The sequence below is a fragment of the Cupressus sempervirens genome, chromosome 3 (assembly GCF_028749045.1).
Source record: "Cupressus sempervirens isolate cs-2001-9-10 chromosome 3, ASM2874904v1, whole genome shotgun sequence".
NCBI lineage: Eukaryota > Viridiplantae > Streptophyta > Pinopsida > Cupressales > Cupressaceae > Cupressus > Cupressus sempervirens.
The window spans coordinates 575624954-575647255 of NC_143120.1; positions in this window are offsets into that span (position 1 = coordinate 575624954).

Here is a 22302-nt window from a genome sequence, read left to right on the forward strand (position 1 = left end):
TCAGTGCGAATGGAAATCCTCAATGGTCTACGACACAGAATCTGTATAGGCTCATCACCAGTAGCAACGCCCTATATATAATAAAGAATGTAATTAAATGGGATTACCACAAACATTTTACAAGAATGCATCGATATTTAATCAAATAGAAAGCACCTGATTACCTTTCCTTTGTCGGTGCATGTTGGCTCACCCTCCGCACTTTGTCCCTCTGGGATAGGTGCTACCTGCAAGATAAAAGAAAGATTAGCAACCATATATGCTACAATATCAAATAGAAAAAAAAATGCGAACACAACATAATGTACCGTAGATGTCTCAAGGCCAAATGAAATGGCTCAGAGCGTGGCATCATCAATCTGTCTGAGCTCCTCCTCGATCATCAACTAAATGTGAATGAAGATCACATACATATAAAAGTCAATATGGCTTAAAAATTAAAATTACTCTATTATAAAAATGAACTTTAAATCACATATGTCATAACAAAAATATATATACACGTACTGACACCGAAGGATTCCATGCCTCTATATTCCCCTCCTCTCTCGCATCAGGGTTTGTAGCCTTTGTGTGTGTGTCTGGTGTATCCTCGTCTAATACAAAATGATACTCAGGAAGATCACCTATGGGACCTAGGAAAATATTCTTACATGTAATGCAAGTGTGTGGCACACAAACATGTGATGAGCTAGCTGATGATCAAGTGGCACCAACATCATCAACACAAGGAGGTAGGATTGACCTAGTTTGAGATATCATTAGGCTACTCAGCCTATAAATGGCTCTGATAGTTTGATAGCTAGCCTCTATCATAATATCTGGATGCTGTACTCGAGGAGGAGGGGAGATATTAGGTGGGGGGACAAAAGTGCCATCTTTCTTCCATTGGGAAGAGGGTCTATCCTGAGGAGCTCCTAGTCCTAACCCCATGTTGGGCTTCATGCTCCAATAGTTCACTTTAAGTTTCAACACAAATTCAGCATATAATTTTCTAAGGAAATAAAATGGTATGTCTAAATTGCCATGTGGAGGGATATCAAAGACCATCCACCAACGATCCCAAAAGTTTGCATGTATGGTGTCATTTGTGCACCATTTAATCGATAGTTTAGATTTTTTTGGGTCAAATGGTAAACCCGTTTTTAGGTTCGCAAAAAGGCTGGCCAAATTGTCTTTGCTTATGTTGAGGGCCGCAACCTCATCATAATCCAAACCATCATCAAACATCTCATGCATTTGATCATGCCAACGAAGAGCGGCATTTTGTTGGATTGTAAGGGTTTCAATGTTATCCACTATGGTGTTTAACGTGGATAACATAGGAACCAATGCGGGTAAATTATTATATGTTCTATGTAAACCTCTTAACTCAGTGAGATATTCATTTATCAAATCCTCGATTCGAAGAGGGTTTTGAGGGGGTAGAGGATCGTTTGGTGGACGATTTTGTGGGGGTACTAGATCATTTGGTAGGGGGTTAAGAGGAATATTATTCCCTGGCTTAGTGTCATCATTCCAATCAGCCATTCCTATTGAATTGCAAAACATAATACATATTTTTAAAAACCTTAATTTTAACCTCTCTTTTTTCAAAAAAACCCTAGATTCAACTAAAACAAACAAAATCATGCTAAAATCTATCGAATTTAGATTAAAATTTACTTTAAAAAACTAAAAAAGACTTTCCTTAATATCCAATATTCGATTTTGTACCTGATATCCGGTCGCGTGCTAATACTGGCCCCCGAAATGTGAGAAATAAGGGCACGTGGGTCTGTTCTTTTTTTTAATGTATGCTATAGGTATCGGATATCCGATACTATATCAAATATTTGATATTGGATCGAATATCCGATCGCGCCCATATCTTATATTTCATATATAAGATATATAACATATTTTATATTTTATATATAGCTTTGAAATATTATATTTAATATATATTATAATATAAAATATTATATTATATTATTATATTATATTATATTATTATATTTTATAATATATTATACTTTATTATTATATTATATTATAATATTAAATATTATATTATATTATTATAATATAATACAGTATAATATAGTATTATTATTATAGTATAATATTATACGATTATAATATAATAATAACAATATTATTATATTATAGTATAATTATTATTATTATTATTATATATTTAATAACAATATTATATTATAATATTATATTTAATAATATTATATTATAATGTATTATACTATTATAATATAATGTTTTTATATTATTATAATATTATAATAATAATGTAATATAATTATCGGATATTCGATATATAAGCATATATTCGATAATATCGGATACCCGATATTAGATCGAATATCTGATATGGCTCGGCCTTTCCTTCCAGGCTTGGTATCTGGATAGGTGAAAAAAAGTCAAAGCGAATTTTGAAGCGCTTTTAGACGTGTTCAAACTCTATTTTTTCACATCGCCACTTTTTGGCAAACCATGATCCTGCACATACCCAAGATTTGATGTTCAAAACTAGGGTTTCAATTTTCTTTTCTAGGTATTATTGTTTATAGAGTTTTCAATACCAAACAGGGTTCACGTTTTCATTTCGATGTAATTTTTATAAAATCCCCCTTACAACTTAACCCATTTCCCATTTTTGGTCAAATCGCACAGTTACCGTTAACTTATGAAAATACAAAGGTCATAATTAAATATCAAATAATTATTTATTAAATTATTAAAATAATAATTATTGATTATTTAATAAAATGACTACAATTTTATTAATAATCAAAATTATTAAATAATAATAAAAATAAATGAATTTAAAACTTTATTAAATAATATTTGTCCTTAATTAATATTTAAATAAACTTCATTTAATTAAATTCAATTAATAACTATAAAAGAAACTATATTAATGAGATATTAATTATTAATTAATTAATAATTTACAAAACTATTAATAAAATTATTAATTAGTAATAATTAAATTTTATAAAAATAAAAATAATTAATTAATTAAAAATAAACACGAGTGTTTAAGGCTCATTGACCTACCCTATGGGCGGTTGCCATAGCAATAATTGTTGCTAGCCTAGTGAAGAAGCGGGAGGGGATGAGGTGGGAAGGTGGATGGGGGGTGGTGGTGCTTGCCCACCAACATAATTTTTTAAAATTTATTTTTATAAATTAAAAAAAGGTCCCCCCCCCCCTCAAACACAAAAATCAACATGCAATTTTCCTTTTTTTTAAATTATATTTTAATAATTATCACAGAAATTATAAATTAATGTGGTAATTATTTAATTTTTTACTTTTTTTATAATCTGCCAATGTAAACCTAGTACAGAAATTTGAACCAAACTGTCAACATCTATAAAACAAAATTGGTTTTCTTTTTAAAATCCACCTCCCGATTTCAACAAATCCATTTACAAACCCTCAATTTAACAATAAGGATTTCAATTTAACTCTTTCACATATGTATTCAAGAATAGAGAACAATAAATCTTAACACAAGGATTTTCTAATTCTTAAAGCATAAATAGATATTTCCCAATGAAGAACAATAAACTCGCATACAAGGGTTTCAATCCCTGAAGAATTTTGTAAACAGAAAACACAACAGACAGGGAGAAGACAAAAGATTGAAAAATGAAAACCACTGTACAAATAAACCACGAGATCCTACCTGGATCTAATGCTAAGACAACAACCATGCAAAACACACAACCATTACCTTTTTCTGAAAACCTTCCCCTCTGAAATTGCTCCTCCAAAACCCAGTTCCCGCAACAATGAACTCTAGATCTATGATCAAGAGTTCTCCCCTAAATTTGAGGCTCTGATTATGCAATAACGAGATGGAACTTGTTGATCAATATTCTTTCAATATTTAATTAACTTTTTACATTTTCATGCATGCTTTATGCAATTTAAAATGTTTTTATTAAATTAATTTGCTTTCTCTCTTTAATTAATTCATTATATTTTATTTTCATGTATAAGCTTTATCCAATATAATTAAAATAACTTTATTAAATTTATGCTTACTTTCACTTATTAAACCAATACCTTTAATATAATATTTATTAATTTAACTAATAATATTATTTAGAGTTTATTATTAAAATACAACTCTTAAATAATAATTATTAAATTAAATAAATATAAATATGACTAAATTAGATAAACGAGAAGTTTTAATAATATATTAATAAATTCAACTAATAATATTATTTAGAGTTTATTTTTAAAATAAAAGTCCTAAATAATTATTAGTAAATTAAATAAATATAAATACATCAAAAATAGAACTTTAATATAATTTTTAAAATTTAATTCCTTTATTTAATTAATTTCTCAATTAATTAAATATTGAATCTCTTTATAAAATTTTCATTAAATTATCTTTTAATTTGATTTAATTATAACAGAAAATCATCACACACCCACAAAACTAAATACGAAAACCCATCATACATAGCATAAAACTAAATCAAACTCAAGGGTTGAAGTCATGAATTCACATAAGTGACGAATTTGTTAAGGTGAAACTAATTCAGATACTTGTCTTATTTTCTAGGATAATTGGCTTAGGGTTTAGGATTTAGACTCAAGAGTTATCTCCTCGCTTATACCATTGAAATACTATGATAGCGTACTCTCATCCTGGCAATTCAGGGAAGTCAATATCCGGTACCTGCAATCTGCATAAAATCCACACATGTACATACACAATATTCTAAACTAAATAGGCAACGGCAGGAAGTGGTTCATCGTATAGATCCCGACTAGCAAGTGACTATGACTCCTTTCCTCAACCACATTAGAAATGTCAAACATAAAGAAAACATACATGCACACCATACACATGTAAGTATGGGGTAAGTATCCATAGAAGCTGCATAAAAATTATTTGTCTAACTAACATCATTAAATAAGTAAAAGTCACTAAATGAACATATATATCATCATCAAAACAATCATGAAATAACTAGAATAACTAGTACTAAAGTAACTCACACATATATCAACCGAGTATAAAATAACATTTAATCAAATCCGGTAACCAAGTACTGATAATCATAAACGTAAACATAAAACAAGCCTAAAAGAATCTAACAATACAATTAGAAAGTTCAACTAAGGGTATGCATTACACTCCCAATTTAGATTTGAGTGAAATAACCTTAGGCATATCAACTCCTTGAAAAACCCCTACACATATTTTGGCATAAGTTAATCTCGTTCTAGCAACTGTAATTGGGTCCATGGATAGTAGTTCACCAAAAGCATTAGAAATACCTTGAAAAATGTCCTCCACCTAAAACTCCAAAGGCATACCTATAATTCTTATCCAAACATGAGCTTGAACCATTGATTCATCATAAGAGTTCAAGTTTGGGGACCATTTTTGCAGAATCAAAGTATCTTTACCCACAACCCACAGACCATTACATAGGATTTCCCTTTTATCCTCCTCACATGAGAAGATGAAGGATAAGCATCCTTTAGACATGGTTGCAATGTCCACTTGTGCTTTTAAGGTCCACTTCCTTCTAACAAAGGCTCAAACCACCTCTATATTTGGTCAAGCTCCTAAAAACCTCCCTACAAGAGTCAAATCCATTCTAGAAATATTCCTATCTATAATTTGATCTGATATCTCCAATGTAATCATACCATCTTCAAATGAAGAAATATTCTTAACCCGAGGAAAAGAAGACTTGCCTATTAGCTTGATACCAAAAAATCTTGACCACTTTCTGGCAGGAATATTTGTTGAAACCACATGTCTAGGACCCCCCTTGGGTCCCCATTTGTCCCACCTCCATTGGGATCCTTCCCATTCTCAACATCCAAAGTCTTATCTCCTTGATCTCCTTCGCTAGACAGACCTACACCATTTCCATTTCATTTAAAATTTGAACTAATTCGCTTACCACACCCAACCCACTAGCTCTAGTGCATATCTTGTGTGTTCCATATATTTATAGTTAGCATTAGTTTTACAGTTAAATTTTAACCTCGTAGGAATTAGTTATGACTTTTCCTTTAAATGTAGAAAGGTACTAAATTTTTTAAATAAAATGAAAATTCCCCCACAAATTGGTTACCTAAAACCTATCGGATACTCAATAGCTATTACATACTTGATTAGGCTTGGTATTTACCAAACCTATTTTGTCAACCCAAAAAATGTGTTTTTTCCATGTTTATATAAGATCTAGACTTTGACTAACCATATGAAGACTTTTAATTCATCCAAATTCAATGAAACGAAAAGGATTTCATGAGAATGTTCTCAAGATTCCATCAATAAAAGTGATGTCAAATTACAAGTTTGATAATTAATTACTACTTGATTTATAATGAGGATGCCTATAAAGTGCAAATCGACCTATTGATTAAAGAATAGCTATAACTTTCAAATACTATGACATTTTTGAAATCTGAAAGATGCACCACATTCTATGCTTCATTTTCTATAAGCGAAAAAAAAGAAAAAAATGATTTTATAAAGTTTTGGATTAGTTAAGATGGTCAAACAAAAGAGTTTTTAATTGTGAAAACATTATAGTAGAAATTTCATAATTAATTATTTATTTGAAATAATAATATACAAAAATATGTATTGCATTTGGGCATGAGTCTAATTCTTATATTTGGAAAGTTAACAACAACTGAAACATACATTTTGAGACAAGTGCACAAGAATATCGATAAATCCAGTACCTCATATATATATCAAATGTGTCATGGTACATATACAAAAATGGGATCCAAAATCTGGATATACGTCTCAAAAATACATGGGGCACAATCAAAACATAGCTATCACTCGACATCATGTATGACTGCCACCCTCCGTGGCTGGTGTTGGCCCTGGTGGGGGAGCCTATTTCCTATCCGGTGGCTACACTAAAACCCTATAATCTACCTGCTTGCTCTGAATAGTCAGGAAGACCCTGTCCTGGTGGTACCACACCCCTATAGGCAACATAATAGTATGCAGCTCATGCACCATGATGCACTGCCTCTTGCCTCACGGTATCTCACTCTTGGCACAGCTCATCTACTCATGCCCGCTCATCCATCAGTTGCTAATCTCGTATTATGATAGTCACCCGAGTTGCCTGTAGCTCTACCTCCAAGGCATGGATCCTCACACCCTAATCCTCTCCTGTTGGCTGCTCTGTAGGTGCCTCTACCCTCACCGCTCGCCGTCGCATCAAGGGCACCTCCTCCTCCTCACCATCATCATCATCAGACTCTGATGACTACTCCTCCTCCTCCTGCATCATATGTGCTCACATCCTCCTCCACCTTTCTCGGGAGCTCTCCCCCTCAATCTGCTTGCCGCCTCTCCCTCTCCCCCTCCCTCTCCCTCTGCCTCCTCCTCCCCCACCGCCTCTGCATCCCACTCCTACGAGTGCCACATCTAGATCTATGAACCAAGGGAATGGGTGTCTCTGCATCTCATAAAGATACCTTGCATCTACCACATCTAAGCGATAATCCCAAGGAGTCACCACTAGCATCGTTGTATCCCAAACTATTGTATGATAATCTAGCATCAGTAGCCATCCCAATCCCTCATCTATGCGCATCTAGAATTAGGTGGTGGTCTCCACCGATATCACTTCCTACTCTGCAAACTACCACCATACACGACTCATCACAAATCACTCCACAATGTCTATGCTTCGACCCACTAGTGGTTTGCTATATGTAATATAGTCGAGCTCCCACAAGTCTGACCATCTGCCACACTCCCAGTATGGTCGACATGTGAATGCAATCAGCTCATCAAACACGTGTCACTAGTAGGTCACATCTCCACTATGTCTCTATGGGATAAACCCTTTGTAACCAAAAATGTAAGGCTAGTTGCGCTCTCATGGTTGCACCCACAATCAGATCACAACGATGTGCTCCTAAGCCCAGATTTGTGCTAACACTGCTCTGCATGCCCATGACCCACCCTCATGGTATACTATCTCATGGAGATCATGGTACATCTCTGCCAATATTGCAGGCCCCCATGCCATCCTACGTGGTCAAGAGATCAGATCATACACCAGTCGACCCCATCCTAGCGGGAAGCCCTTCTGGCCTTGGTCTGTCACCAAGGCTTGGGCTACCAAAGAGCATAACAAGCTGGGCAAAGGATAATCATATTCATACTTGATCATCAATCTCTCCCAACGTAGGTGACGGTCCAAAATGGTCACATCCTAGAATACCTCCTGCACTCGCGCTCGCCCCTCTATCGGGGTCATATCATAGTACACCTATGCCATCATCAAAATTGACATCAGTACACCTGGCATCCAACATCAAAATTGCTAAATCAACAAACTACTAATCAAGCAACTTATCGACTCACCATGGCATGGCAATCGCAAAATGCGATATACTTCCTCCAAGGTAATAGAGGCCTTGCCAGCTAGTAAGTGAAAGGTGTTATGCTCACTATGCCACCTCTCTGCCAATGCAGTCAGCAAACTGTGGTTTGCCCAAATATGGGGCATCCGTACAACCCACCGCAAGCCCATAGCCGCTAGAGCAGTCTGCTCATCATCGCTCAAATGATCCACAATGCTCAAACCCACCACCCTGGGAGCTCTGATCTGTAATTTTGGGAATACCTCTTGTCCAGGTAAAACATGCAACCATCAGTAACAGTCACATGACAAAAAAAGCATTAAGAAAAGCATCAAAACCATCAGTGCGACACTTTTTACATGCAGCGTGTGACACAATTTTGTGCAACAGTATCACGCGATAGTTTTTTCTAAGTTGTGTGACATAATTTTGTTGTGTGATATTTTGCACCATTTCGTGCAACATTTGAGTATAGCCGAAGTGACACTTTTTCACTAAGCGATGCGATATTGTTTTTGAAAAAAAAGTATTGTGCGATAGTATTTCAATGCCCGTGCGATACTTTAAAAGTATCACGTGAATTTTTTCTAAAAAACCCTTAAAACATGTGAAAAAGCTCACAAAAACTCAAAAAAGCAACAAAAAAGGTAATCACTTACGGGCGCCCCATATCACTCTAGCCGGTTATGCAACCGGCTATGCTCGAAATGGTGTTGGTGAAGAGGAATGTTTTCCTGAGCCATGATGCTATGTGGACCTATCACAAAATCTCTCAAATCACAAAAAGACAAATGAATAGTGAAAATGACACTTGGACCCCTTTTATAGCCTCCAACCTCATTTTGACCTAATTTTCAAACTCCTTGGAATTGCGCAAAAATTGCACCCCTAGCTAATTTCGACGTCCTAGATCCATTTTTGAGATCAAAATTGAAATCTGAGTTCATCTTGATGGTTAAAATTGCATTTTAAAATTTTTCCTTCTTCTAAGTAGTTAGCTGACCTTTTGAGGTCTAATCTCTGAATCATTGCTGGGGCATCTTCTCTTGTTCATATTCTCACCATTTCCACGCTTTATATCTACTCAAATTCACCTCTTTCATATCTAACATCATCTTTCTACTAGATTTGACCTAAACTTTTTAATTTATGCTATATCCTTCATGGTCAACTCTAGTCAAACTAGGGCATTTTATCACTTTCTTATAGTCATTCTTGGGCTCTAATCATTTATTTGTCATATCGAACATTGCTATATCTCAATTTTCTAATGTCTAGCTAGTTTCTGCATCCTCTTACCTCATTTCAATTTCGATCCCGAGGGGGTAGAAATACTCTATTGTTGATTGTTAGAGCTATCTATTTCTTAGGAGCATTTGTTTGACCTTATCACTTGCTCTTGATCTATTCGCTTTGCTAGGTGCTAGAATTATTTTTGGATCCTAATGTCATTTTCCTAGTGTTTAGTACTGCCGCTATCAGGCTGTGCATTTAGGACTTGCTATCTATTTCTGCATTTCATTCTTCAGAATCAGACATCTATATCTACCATTGCCTACTTGGCTTCGATTTTCTTTGACATAATGTGTTCCCACATCGATCACGCATTAGTCAAAGAGGAGCAAATGTGATCACCTAAAAATGGTCATCTAGACTATTAGCCCCTTTCTCAGCATTGCGGCTAATTTAATTTAATCACTTACCTAGACCAAATTGCTAATAATCAATTTATTTGATTATAACCTATAGTTTGACTATGCTATCCTAAGTTCATTATTTGATTAAAAGAACATGTTCCCTTTTAATTAAATAAAATACCCCACTCTTCTAACCCACTTAAAGTGCACGCATAAAGTCCTTTTTCTATTTTACAATTAAAAGAAAAGGCTTGTGAGACTTTTGTCTTATGTGACAAGCCAACTTATATTCTATTGGTTGACTTGTGTGTGCACATGGATCACTCCTCTTATCGAATTCTATGTTGATCATCCACCATCTTCATCTTGATCTCTACCATCCATATGACTTTAAAAGGGAGAGAGCTTCCCCCTCAAAGGATCCACCCTCATTTGAATATTGTTATGCTGCAGGTTTTCTAACAAGTTTCTTTGGAGCTTTGTGGAGAACTTCTCATTTCTTGTCTCATTCTCTCATTACCATTGCACACTAGTTTAGATTCATACTTACATGCTAGTTTAGTTATTTTCTTGCAATAATCTATCTCACATAGTTTAAATAATGGTATTGTAACACTCTCATTCATATTCTAGTATAGTTGCATCTTGCATCTCCGTTCTAGTTTAGTCTTCCATCTTGCATTGCATACTTGAGGGATTCCTTGAGACATTTGCACTCTTGCTCTTGTCTCAAAGAACCTCTCGTTGCATGGTTTACTAGCAAGAAGCACATTTCTAAGGCTTAGCTTAGAGCCTTCATGCTTGAATACTAGCCTCTTGCACTCCATGGATAGGGAGCTCTAAGCCGACACCCAAGCATTCCAACTCATGGAATTTTTGGGATAGAATGGTTTAGAGTGTGACACATTTCTAGTGTACATTTTTGGTGCCACCGTGGGGCAAGACTCTACGTTTTGCCTTGCATTTCCCTATTTTTCCTTGCATTTCTTTTACTATTCTATATTCTTCTTCATTTTTATAGTCGCAGTGTTGGGCAACATTCTTCCAGTTTCATGCAACAATTCACAGTACTTTTGTGCAACATTTTTTTGAAATAGTGTCACACTTGAAGCCTGCATTCTATTGCCCTCTATGAAAAACTCTGTCGCATGGTTGAAGAAAAAGTATCATCTGCACAAAAACTATCACCTTTCTTTACTATAAAGTATTGCATGATATTTGTTCAGCGACAAGTATCACCTGAAAATTTTTGCTCATTTCTTGAGGGATTTGATCAAATTTCTTCTTAGCTAGCTGACTGTTCTTTTTTAGCAGATTTCTAGGTTGTTTTATAGAGGTCTAGTTCACAGTTTTTGTGATTATTTCATGCTAACTTGTGGGCTAACAAGTTGTGATTGCAGGTTGCCCTCTTTGTGAAGAAAAATTGAAACCTTGCATACAAAAGAACACATGTCAAAGCTTCAAATGCGCAAGGGCTACTAACATTGTTTGCAAGGCTGCCCAAAGCATAAAAACCCAAACTTGCTTGATTTTTTATTTTCATGTGCGGCATTGACTAATTGTTCATTTTTCATAGCACATAAAACTTGTGATTGGAGTCTTTTGGTAATAGGAGAGTATGCTCTTCACCCTTGTGGTGAATCAAAAATCTTGACTTTCCATTTGGTTTCAAAAGCAAGGGGTAACTGAATCTTCCTGGCATGTTTGGGAGAAAATGATTGGAATAGGAGAGTATGCTCTTCACCTTTGTGGTGAATCAGAAATCTTGACTTCCGAAAGTTGATCCACTCTTTGTGTAGTTAGAATCCTTTAGAGGGTCTGCTCTTGGACAACCTGAGAGGAACGACCCAAGTGGGGACAAGCAAATTACCTGGCTCTTCCAACCCACTATAAACTCAAGGCTATCAAGGATAGAAAACCTTGGTAGATGTAGTGTTTGTCTTTGCCTAGCGTGATCGCTTATGGGATTTCGACCATAGGGAGATCGCTAGGCAAGAATGCTTAAGGTACTCTTGTGGTCACAAGATTGGTTACTCATCGCAAGGTGAGGTGTCCCGTAATTGGGAGCAAGAGAAACACTATGAACGAAAGCCCTATCTAAACACCCTAAGTTAGTAACTACCCTTTTTTTAGCTGCTCAACTTCTTGGTGCAAGGATCGATCCTAGTGGACTACCTGGATCACCCCAAGATTTTACACTCACCATATGTGTTCCCTTAGTTGTGCTTATGGCACTTCCATGAAAAAGCCAATATCTCTTGTGGGAAACCACTTGGTGTGAGGCGAAGGAGCATCAAGCGTGGGCCAAGTTGTTGAGTAATGAGCCGACCTCTAAGGTAGATTGCTTGGCTATTGCTTTCGATGTTTTGACCAATGTTAACGTTCTTGCAACGTAAATATTCTGATAAAAGTTGTTAGGAAGGCTGTTCTAATATCCCAAATGTGTATTGACAAGGTTGTTTTTACCCTTGACCAATTGTTTTGAGACATGTTAAAACACTTACTATTTGCAAACCTTGTTGTGTAGTGATACGAACTGAAATGAAACACTATCTAATTGAAACAACTGTCTGATTAACAAATGGAAATGAACTTCAAATAAAAAATTGACCTTTTTTTTGCACAAAACTGGCACTCTATTGCACGCTCTCACGAGAAATATCGCGCGATAGATTTTACCCAAAAATCTATCACAAATTAGTAATAAATTTTGTCGCACTGATTGTAAAATTTTGTCACACTTAGTTACAATATCTTTCGCTTAAACAAAAAGTGTCACACCCGTGTTAAAATTTTGTTGTGCAACACTATATGTTGAACTTATGTCACCCTCCTTCTAAGAAAATATCGCCTAGAGTTTCTTTGGGTCAAAAATAGAGTTTACAGCTAGATTTTTTTGGTCTAAGGAGCGTCACGTTGGTCACCCTTAGTCCTAGCTACATATCAATGTGTGAAGAATTTGTCCTAGGTTGAAAAGATGGGTTTAGTCCATCGAATGTAAGTCTTGAAACAACTTGATGAATCACTTGTCAAAATTCAGCTATTATTCTATTCTAGCTATCCACTATTGAGCTTCTTTCTCATTCGCTCAGCTCGAGTCACCTATGTTGTAAGATCTCGAGCACTGTTTGACAAGCCATCTATCACATTTTGACAAGTGACTAGTCCTAATCGTAAAAGCTTCAAATTCGGCTCACTTTTCTTGTCCTACTAAACAAAGACAACTCTTTATGTGTCGGTCACAACCAAACATCAAGGTGGTGACGATAATCATACCCCTTTTATTTTCAGGCAATTAGAGACACCACCTAAGCGACCTCGCAAACAAATTTGTGTGAAAGATCCTGAGTCTACCCAAACACAAACAGCTAACGTTAGGCATAATCCACTTTATAGTTTTGAAAATCCATTTGGTACATCCTCTGAGACACCCAAGGATACAAGTGGTATAGTCACTATGGTGCACCCTAATGAAATTAAGCGTCGCTTAGAAGAATAAGCACATGAAACCAAAAAGACTTTGCAGGCTATATACGCTATGGAAAGAGAAAACCAACAAGTCAACACTCACAATCAGGCATGCTATGAGGGATATAAAGAAACTTGTCCTCAAAATCCTTTTGAGAATGATGATGGCAATCACATGCCTCCAAGGGCTCCTAGGGCTGTCGTTGGCGCATGTCCTTCACTGCCTAAACCATCCCATCATGATAGTGATGAAGAAGTAACTAGCAAAGATGTGATCAAATTTCAACAAGATGGCTTTACCCAAAAATTAATGCTTAGAGCTTTAGAGGAAAATGGAGACCAATACTTCTGATACATGGCAGCTAGGGGATGGAAACTCCCTCAAGGTTTTGATGTTGAGCATATAATTCCAAAACAAGAGCCCACTGAGGCTGAAATCTTAAGGAAAGAAATACAGAAACTAAGGAAACAATTTGCACAACTGTAAACTTTAAAAGATCCACCTAAGATATCATTTGTTGAATCAATTTGTGCTCTTCCATTTGATAGGAGTCTTTACATGCTACCATTTCCTAAAGATATAGAGGTTCCTAAGTATGACAAATACGATGGAAATGGCATGGATTTTATGCATGAAGAAACCTTTCTTATGAGGTTATTTCCCAGGAGTCTAAGAGGACAAGCTATGGAATGGTTTACAAAACTAAGTCCTCCTCTTAAAAAATTTGATGAACTTGCACAATGTTTTATCCAGCAATATTCATAAAACATTCAACATCCTATGATTGTGCTAGACTTATGCAACATCAAACAAAAAATGGGAGAATCTTTTGCAATATACCTTCAATGATGGAGATCTTTATACTCTCGATATCCTCGGCAGGTGCCTGAGGCTAAAAAAATTGACATTTTGGTCAATATACTTGTACCTGAGTTATACTTTGATCTAAGAAAATACTTATTCACATCCTTCAATGCCATGGTGGAGAGTGCATATCGCATTGAGGATGTTGCTATCAAAAGAGGTGACATTATTATAAACAAAGACAAAAGTAACAATGGGAATGGTAAAGACAAAGGAAAACCTTGGAATAAGAACAAGTATGTTGTCAACGATGGAGTAGTGGACACTCCTAAGACCAAGGAACCTACGTTTAACCTTTCTAGCGCCATCTATGCTATGAAACAACAAGAAAGTTCGAAACCAAAAACATTTGACAAGAGCTCTAAGTTCACCAAGAAACAATGTGTGTACACACCTATGGTTGAGCCTTATGAGGTGGTTCTGAAAACTTTGATTGTGAACAAACTGGTTACTTTACCGAAAAACTCTCATCCTTATGATCCACCTATTAGACCTCCATGGTGGAGAGAAGACCACAGTTGCAGTTATCACTGAAGCAAGGGTCATAACACTGAAAATTGTTTTAAGCTCAAAGACGTAATTCAAGATCTCATTGAGGAAGGAAAAGTTGTCACAAATGGCCTCATTAAAAATACTGACCACAAAGCTTTTAAACAACCCTTGCCCGGATATGAGAAGGTTGAAACCTCAAAAGCTGCCAAAAAGAATCATGACGCCAAAATCAATTATGCTTATGCTAACACTGGTAATGTTATAAGCATGCTTGAGCCCGTTGAATACATATGTATGGAAAGCTCCAACAATGACAACTGGCCAAATTATGATGCTGAAGATGAACGACCAAAAGTGGTCTTAAGGACACGATCCATTCCTCAAGATCATACTGATACTAGACCCAAGGTGGTACTCTGAGTGGCTGAGTCTTCATCTTCTCAGAGTGAACCACTTAACGCTATCACTAGGGGGCAATCTAAGGTTGTCCTAAAAGTTGCTCATGACCCTAAAAATGCTTCATCATCTAAGCAACCAATTACTTCCAAGATCTCCAACTATGATCTTGTTAGCCAACTACAATGCACACAAGCACAAATCTCCATTTTTGAATTGCTAGAGTTATCTCCTTTGCATAGGGATATCCTTGAGAAAGCTTTACATTCTGCCAACATTACCACAGATATTGATGCAGAATGATTCCAAGCTATGGTGAACCACATCTCCTCGCCTCACTATCTCACCTTTTCTGAAGAAGATGACTAAGCTCTAAGTCATCCCCATAACCTTTCTCTTCACGTTGAACTTTAAATCTTTCGTACCTGCGTCCACCAAGTCCTGATAGACAATGGTGCAGGGTTAAATATCATTTCATTCAATGAAATCCAACAGTTGGGCATGTCTAAATTTGCCATCGATCCTAAGCTCAAGATCACTATAAAGGCCTATGATGAGGTCAAAAGGCCTTCTAAAGGTCTAATTGTACTTCCAATCAGAGTTGGTCCAGTTGAGAAGAATGTCATTTTTCAAGTCTTAGACATACCACTTGCATACAACTTGTTGTTGGGATGACCATGGATCCATGACATGCAAGCAATGCCCTCTACGTACCATCAGTGCATTAAGTTCCCTTTTAATGGTACTAAAGTAGTTGTGCCCGACGACAACTCCATTTCTATCAACACATTATCTATTGTTGAAACACTGGTTCCACATAATCGCTCATCTCATGAGTTGACACCATCTTTCACAAAGTGTGAAAAAAAACTAAAAATGATGAGCCTTGGTATGGGCAAGTACAGTTTGGACTCTATTACTGCCTTACCAGTTTCCCCTTGGTCCTATGGGAAACCAACTACCACAAAGAAGCCTTTTGCTTCTACTATGACACTTTTTGGCACTTTTGTGCAATCATCAATACCTCTAGAAGTACAAAAGGAAGAACAGGCCATTAAGGACTAGATCTACAGAGAAGAGGAAGACGAGAAAGTTACACTAACTACTCCTGTTTCTCCTAAAAGATATGGAAAAGGCTATAAATTTTTGAAAAAAATGGGCTATCAAGGCCATGGGTCCTTAGTTGGTCATAAAAATACTCTAGTTGAACCTTTAAGTCACACTCAAGGTCGTGATACTTGAGACACTGCTGGTCTAGGCTTTGGGCTAGACAATGGTATACCAACATGTGATCGAAGATTGCTCACATCTAGTGAATCAGAGAGTGATGACCCTCCCATAATTGCGACCACTACACAACACGAAGATTTTTTCCCCCTCACTTCCCTCCTCTAGGGAGAAGAAATGTTGACTACTAATAATAATGAGGAAGCTTCTACCTCCCAACAACAGGAACAAGAAGAATCTACTCATCAAGACACAAATAGAGGACGAATCAGATAGAATATTGCTCATCTCAAGGCTAGAGATCAAAGTACAGATTTTCATGAGTATGAGTGGGAAAGTCTCTTGGACACATCTTGTGAGCTAGGGGTGGATGTAATTCATGCCTATACAACCCAACCAAATGTAGTCGAATGGTCTAGTATAGGGTCGGATGAGTTTGACTCACAACATGTCTCAATGGATCATGCTAGTTCCTCTAGGTCTATTCCTGAGCTAGACTCCTTTGTGACATTCTCTATAGGCTTGACTTCACAAGTCACCAAAGGTGACTCCTTCCATATCAATCACATAGAAACTTCCGCCTCGCTCTCACTAATTCATCTGGATCTCATAGATTGGTCTCTCCAAAATCAAAGACCTAAAATACGGTCCTTCCAAAATGACTATGAGATCGCTTGTTACCTGAATGCCATCGAACCCGTCACTTCTTTCACGAGCGAACTAGTAGTTAACATGATAGAATCAGATATCAAGTACCTTAGTCAAAAAATTAAAAGGAAAAATAAGCAGTCAGATGGCGAAAACCACATTGTGGCGGTGTTTGATCCTCAAAAAAGTAAAAATAAAGGCATATCTAATGGTGAAAACCTCCCTGAGGCACCTATGGATGAGGTACTTGGTAGTCTGCCAAGCTATTTCTAGGATAGATCTTTAGTTCTCATTGAACCTACGTAGCCTATCAACTTGGGTACAGAAGAATGTCCTAAGATTATTCATGTAGCTCAGTCCTTGTCAAACAAAGAAAAGACACAGTTTACTCAATTCTTTCAAGACAAGAAGGTCAACTTCGCATGGACATACTCTAATATGCCAGAGCTTGATACAAATCTCATCATGCATCACTTATCAAATCTTACCAAATGTCAAGCCTATCAAATAGAAGTTGAGAAAAATGCATCCACATATGGCCCTACTGGTCAAGGCAGAGTTGGAAAAACTCTTAAGTGCAAACTTCATTAGGGCCATTGATTAAGCAGAGTGGATTTCCAACATTGTACCTATCTCTAAGCATGAAAAATCCATACAAGTTTGTACTGATTTAAGAGATCTCAAAAAAGCATGCCCCAAGGATGACTTTTCACTACCAAACATCGATATGATAGTGGACATGACTGCGGGTTATGAGATTTACTCGCTCATGGATGGATTTTTTGGGTATAACCAAACCAAGATAGCTCTAGCAAACCAAGAAAATATAGCTTTTACATGTGCATGGGGTACCTTTTGCTGGAATGTCATGCCTTTTGGGCTTAAAAATGCTAGCGCTACATATCAAAGAGCAATGACAACCATCTTGCATGATATGATGCATAAAAATATGGAAGACTATGTTGATGACACACTGGCTAAATCTAAAAAAAAAGACACACATCTCAGAGACCTTAGTCTGATATTGGACCGTATGGAACAATTTCAACTTAGGCTAAATCCAAAAAAATGTGCCTTTGGTGTCACTTCTGGGAAATTGCTAAGGTATATCATTTCAGCAAAAGGCATTGAGGTTGATCCTTAGAAAGTCCAAGCTATCATGGATATGCCTCCACTAAAGAATATCAGTTAGCTTAGAAATCTGCAAGGACGTCTACAATCCATAAGAAGATTTATCTCTCAATTAGTTGATAAGGCTCAAGCTTTCAATAAAAAATTTCATAAAGGGTCTACCCATATTTGGAACAGTGATTGTCAACAGAGTTTAGATCAAATCAAAGGCTACTTGGAAAAACCTCCAGTTTTGATACCACCCATTCTGGGAAAACCTTTGATTCTATATATTTCAGCTACGAATTCTTCTCTAGGAGCACTCTTAGCCCAAAGTGATGAGACGGGTAAAGAAAGAGCCATATACTATATGAGTTGAACTTTGGTAGCTTATGAAATAAACTATACAAGTATAGAGAAGGCATGCCTTGCTATAGTATTTGCCTCTCAAAAGCTTTGACATTATATGTTGTGGCATACAGTCCACTTGATTACTAAGATAGATCCTTTGAAATATTTGTTAAGTAAAGCTGCACTTACTGGTCGTCTTTCTAAATGGATGATGATTCTTTCTAAATTTGAAATTTAGTATGTCGAACGTAAGGCAATCAAAGGACAGGCCATAGTTGATTAGTTGGCTGACTTTCCACATGAAGATACAACGTTTATGCAAATCGAGTTTCTAGATGCCTCAATCATGTATATTACTGAGAGGACATGGAAGATGTTTTTTGATGGGTCTCATACTCATAATAGAGCTGGAGCAGGTGTTTTTTTTGTTTCCCCTCACGGTTATACAATCCCAAAGTCCTACAAACTCTTGTTCCCATTTACAAACAACATTGTAGAATATGAGGCACTCACAAATGGAATCAAAATGGCTCTTGAATGGAGAATAATTGAATTGCATATCTATGGAGACTCTAAACTTGTTATAAACCAAGTGAACAATAACTATCAAACAAAAGATGACAAGTTGGTCCCTTATAAGAAGTTGATAGATGCTCTAAGGAACTATTTCACTTTTGTGAAATTCCAGCAAATTCCTAGAGCATAAAACAAGGTTGTCGATGCTATGGCTACCTTAGCATCTATCCTCCAACTACAAGAACATGAATCATGATTTGAGTTCCTGGTGGAAGAACTATGTCATCCAACCTATGATTCTTCAAACAACCAAGTGATCTGCACTATTGTGGGTCATGATTCCTCCCGCTACATGGATATCTTCTCCTACCTGCATGATCAGGTTATTCCTGAAACCCTCATGTGCAACCAAAAATGCCAACTCCTTCATAATGCCTCACACTACACTTTGGTCTATGGTGACTTGTATAGGAAGGGTCTAGATGGAACATTTCTTAGGTGTTTAGAGCTAGAAGAGTCCGAGAAGGCATTTGTCGAAGTCCACGATGGAATTTGTGCGCCACATTCTAATGGCCTCTCACTTGCCCAAAAACTACTTAGGATGGGTTATTACTAGCCCACCATGCAAGCTGATGTTGTGTGCTATGCAAGGTCCTGTCAAAAATGTCAGCTCCATGGCAACTTGATACATGCTCCCAAACAAGAGTTAATCCCTTCTGTGACATATTGGCCATTTCAGCAATGGTCCTTTGACTTGGTAGGAAAGATTCATCCAAGCTCATCCAGCGGTCATAAATTCATCATCACAGCAACAGAGTATTTCACTAAATGGGTTGAAGCTATACCATTATCTATTACTACAGGAAAACATGTTGCCCTATTTATATTGAATCACATCATTTGCTGATATGGTATCCCATCCTCTATTGTTATGGATAATGGAGGGCAGTTCAAGAATAAGGACTTAAAGCAGCTGTGCAAAAAGTTTCAAATTAAGCAACATTGGTCCTCTATTTACTATCCCCAAGGGAATGGCCAAGCTGAGGCCTCTAATAAAACACTACTGAAAATCTTACACCACACAGTTCACAAGTCTAGGAAAGATTGGCACTTGCAAATAAATCTGACAGTTTGGGCCTATGGAACCTCTATTCGTACTCCTACAGGGGCTACGCCCTTTTCTCTAGTCTACGGCTCTGAGGCTATTCTCCCATTAGAAGTCGAGATCCCCTCCTTGCAAGTCTCCTTACATGGGTTGATAACTGATGAGGACCATAGAGCTATGCAGGTACAAGAATTAGAGACTCTTGATGAATGTCGTAAGGTTTCTTTTGATCAAATGAGGGCTTATCAGAAGCGCATGTCTACTCAATATAACAAGAAAGTTCACCCTCGTGAGTTTTAAGTAGGTGAACTCATGCTCAGAGAGAATCCAAAAAATCAACAACATTGAGAGCAGAAAGGGAAATTTGAACCCAACTAGTTGGGTCCTTACATTATCACAACAACATTCGGGTCTAGTGCTTATCAGTTGTCTACTCCTGAAGGGGAAGAGCTTGCAGAACTTATCAACATCCTACACTTGAAGAAGTTCTATGCTTAGAGGCTTGTTGCTCAACTATCTTGTATATATCTATGATCCTGAAATAAATCCTAAAAAATCAGAAAAAGTCTTGAAAAAAAGATCATCTTAGTGAAAACCTAGCAATAGGTGCTTTGATGTATCACCAAAAAAAAAACAAAAAAATCTATCAAGTGGTGAAAACCTGGAAACAAGCGCTACTTGAGACCCTTGCACCTATGTTTATCAGTCTCAATCATCCATTTCATTACACATTTAGCCTATTAAGGTATTCTTGTGCATTAGGGTTTCTTTGTAAACTCACAAAATAATGTTTCTCAACACTTCCCCCACCTTGACATCAAGTGTTTTTCAACACTTTTTTAGATAGTTTACCTATGGTCTTCGATGTCACGATATTTCTCACTATCAGAACCAAGTCTTGAAGAAATGGCCAAGTGACTTACACACACACACTTTAACACTTAAAAAACTGAGCTATGCTGATCTTTATCTACTTTGTGTGTTGTCTATGATGATTTCTTTACTATATGTTCCATCCCTAATAGTCTTTCAAGGATGTCATTGACTAGAAGACTGGGGGCATGGGGCATGTTTTCTTGATTTCTGCTTGTGGATATACTTTATTTGTCTATAGTGTTTTAACCATACATGCTTGTCCTATTTGACACTTTGACTTATAAATGTATCATCCTTGACTATTTTTGCAAGACCGCACTCAGGGGTCATCCTGGCACTTATACAGGTGTAATCTTGCTAAATTAAACTTAGGGAATCTAATCACGTAGTTATTTTGACTTACATATCTTTGATGCTTAGATTGGATTTCCACATACCTATCTGATATTGATCATATTCATATCCTCATAGTTATACTAGTGATGGTTGTATGATCTCATGATGTCCCTAATAAATGCTCAATGATGGAATTAAGAGTCTAAATGTTATGTGTTTCTTGCTAGTAAACCACTTTGCATATTAGCTTGCATTTTAGGTTCATGTCATTTTTAATCTACTTGCGCATTCCTACACGTGGGAAGAGCTCTATCTTCATCTTTTTTTCTTTGCAAACATATCAACTAGCTGCTTTCATCTTTCCCTTCTTCATGTCTTTTCACCTCCTTAATCTTTTGCTACATTTCTTTGCTATCATGTCATCATAAGGGATTAATCCAAAAACATCACATACGATCTATCCAAGTGTCACATATTTTCACAAAAACATTTAAGTCTTTACCATCCATATGAGAGATCAAAATCAATACAAATGAGCATATACACATACATGAGTTGAAAACAACAACTGAAACATACATTTTGAGACAAGTACACAAGAATATTGATAAATCCAGTAGCTCATATATATATCAAATGTATCATGGTACATATACAAATATGGGATCCAAAATCTGGATATATGTCTCAAAAATACATGAGGTACAATCAAAACACAGCTATCACTCGACATCATGTCTGACTGCCACCCTCCACAGCTGGTGCTGGCCCTGGTGGGGGAGCCTGTCTCCTATCCGGTGGCTGCACTGCACCCTCTAATCTACCTGCTCGCTCTGAATAGTCAGGAAGACCCTGTCCTGGTGGTACCACACCCCTATAGGAAA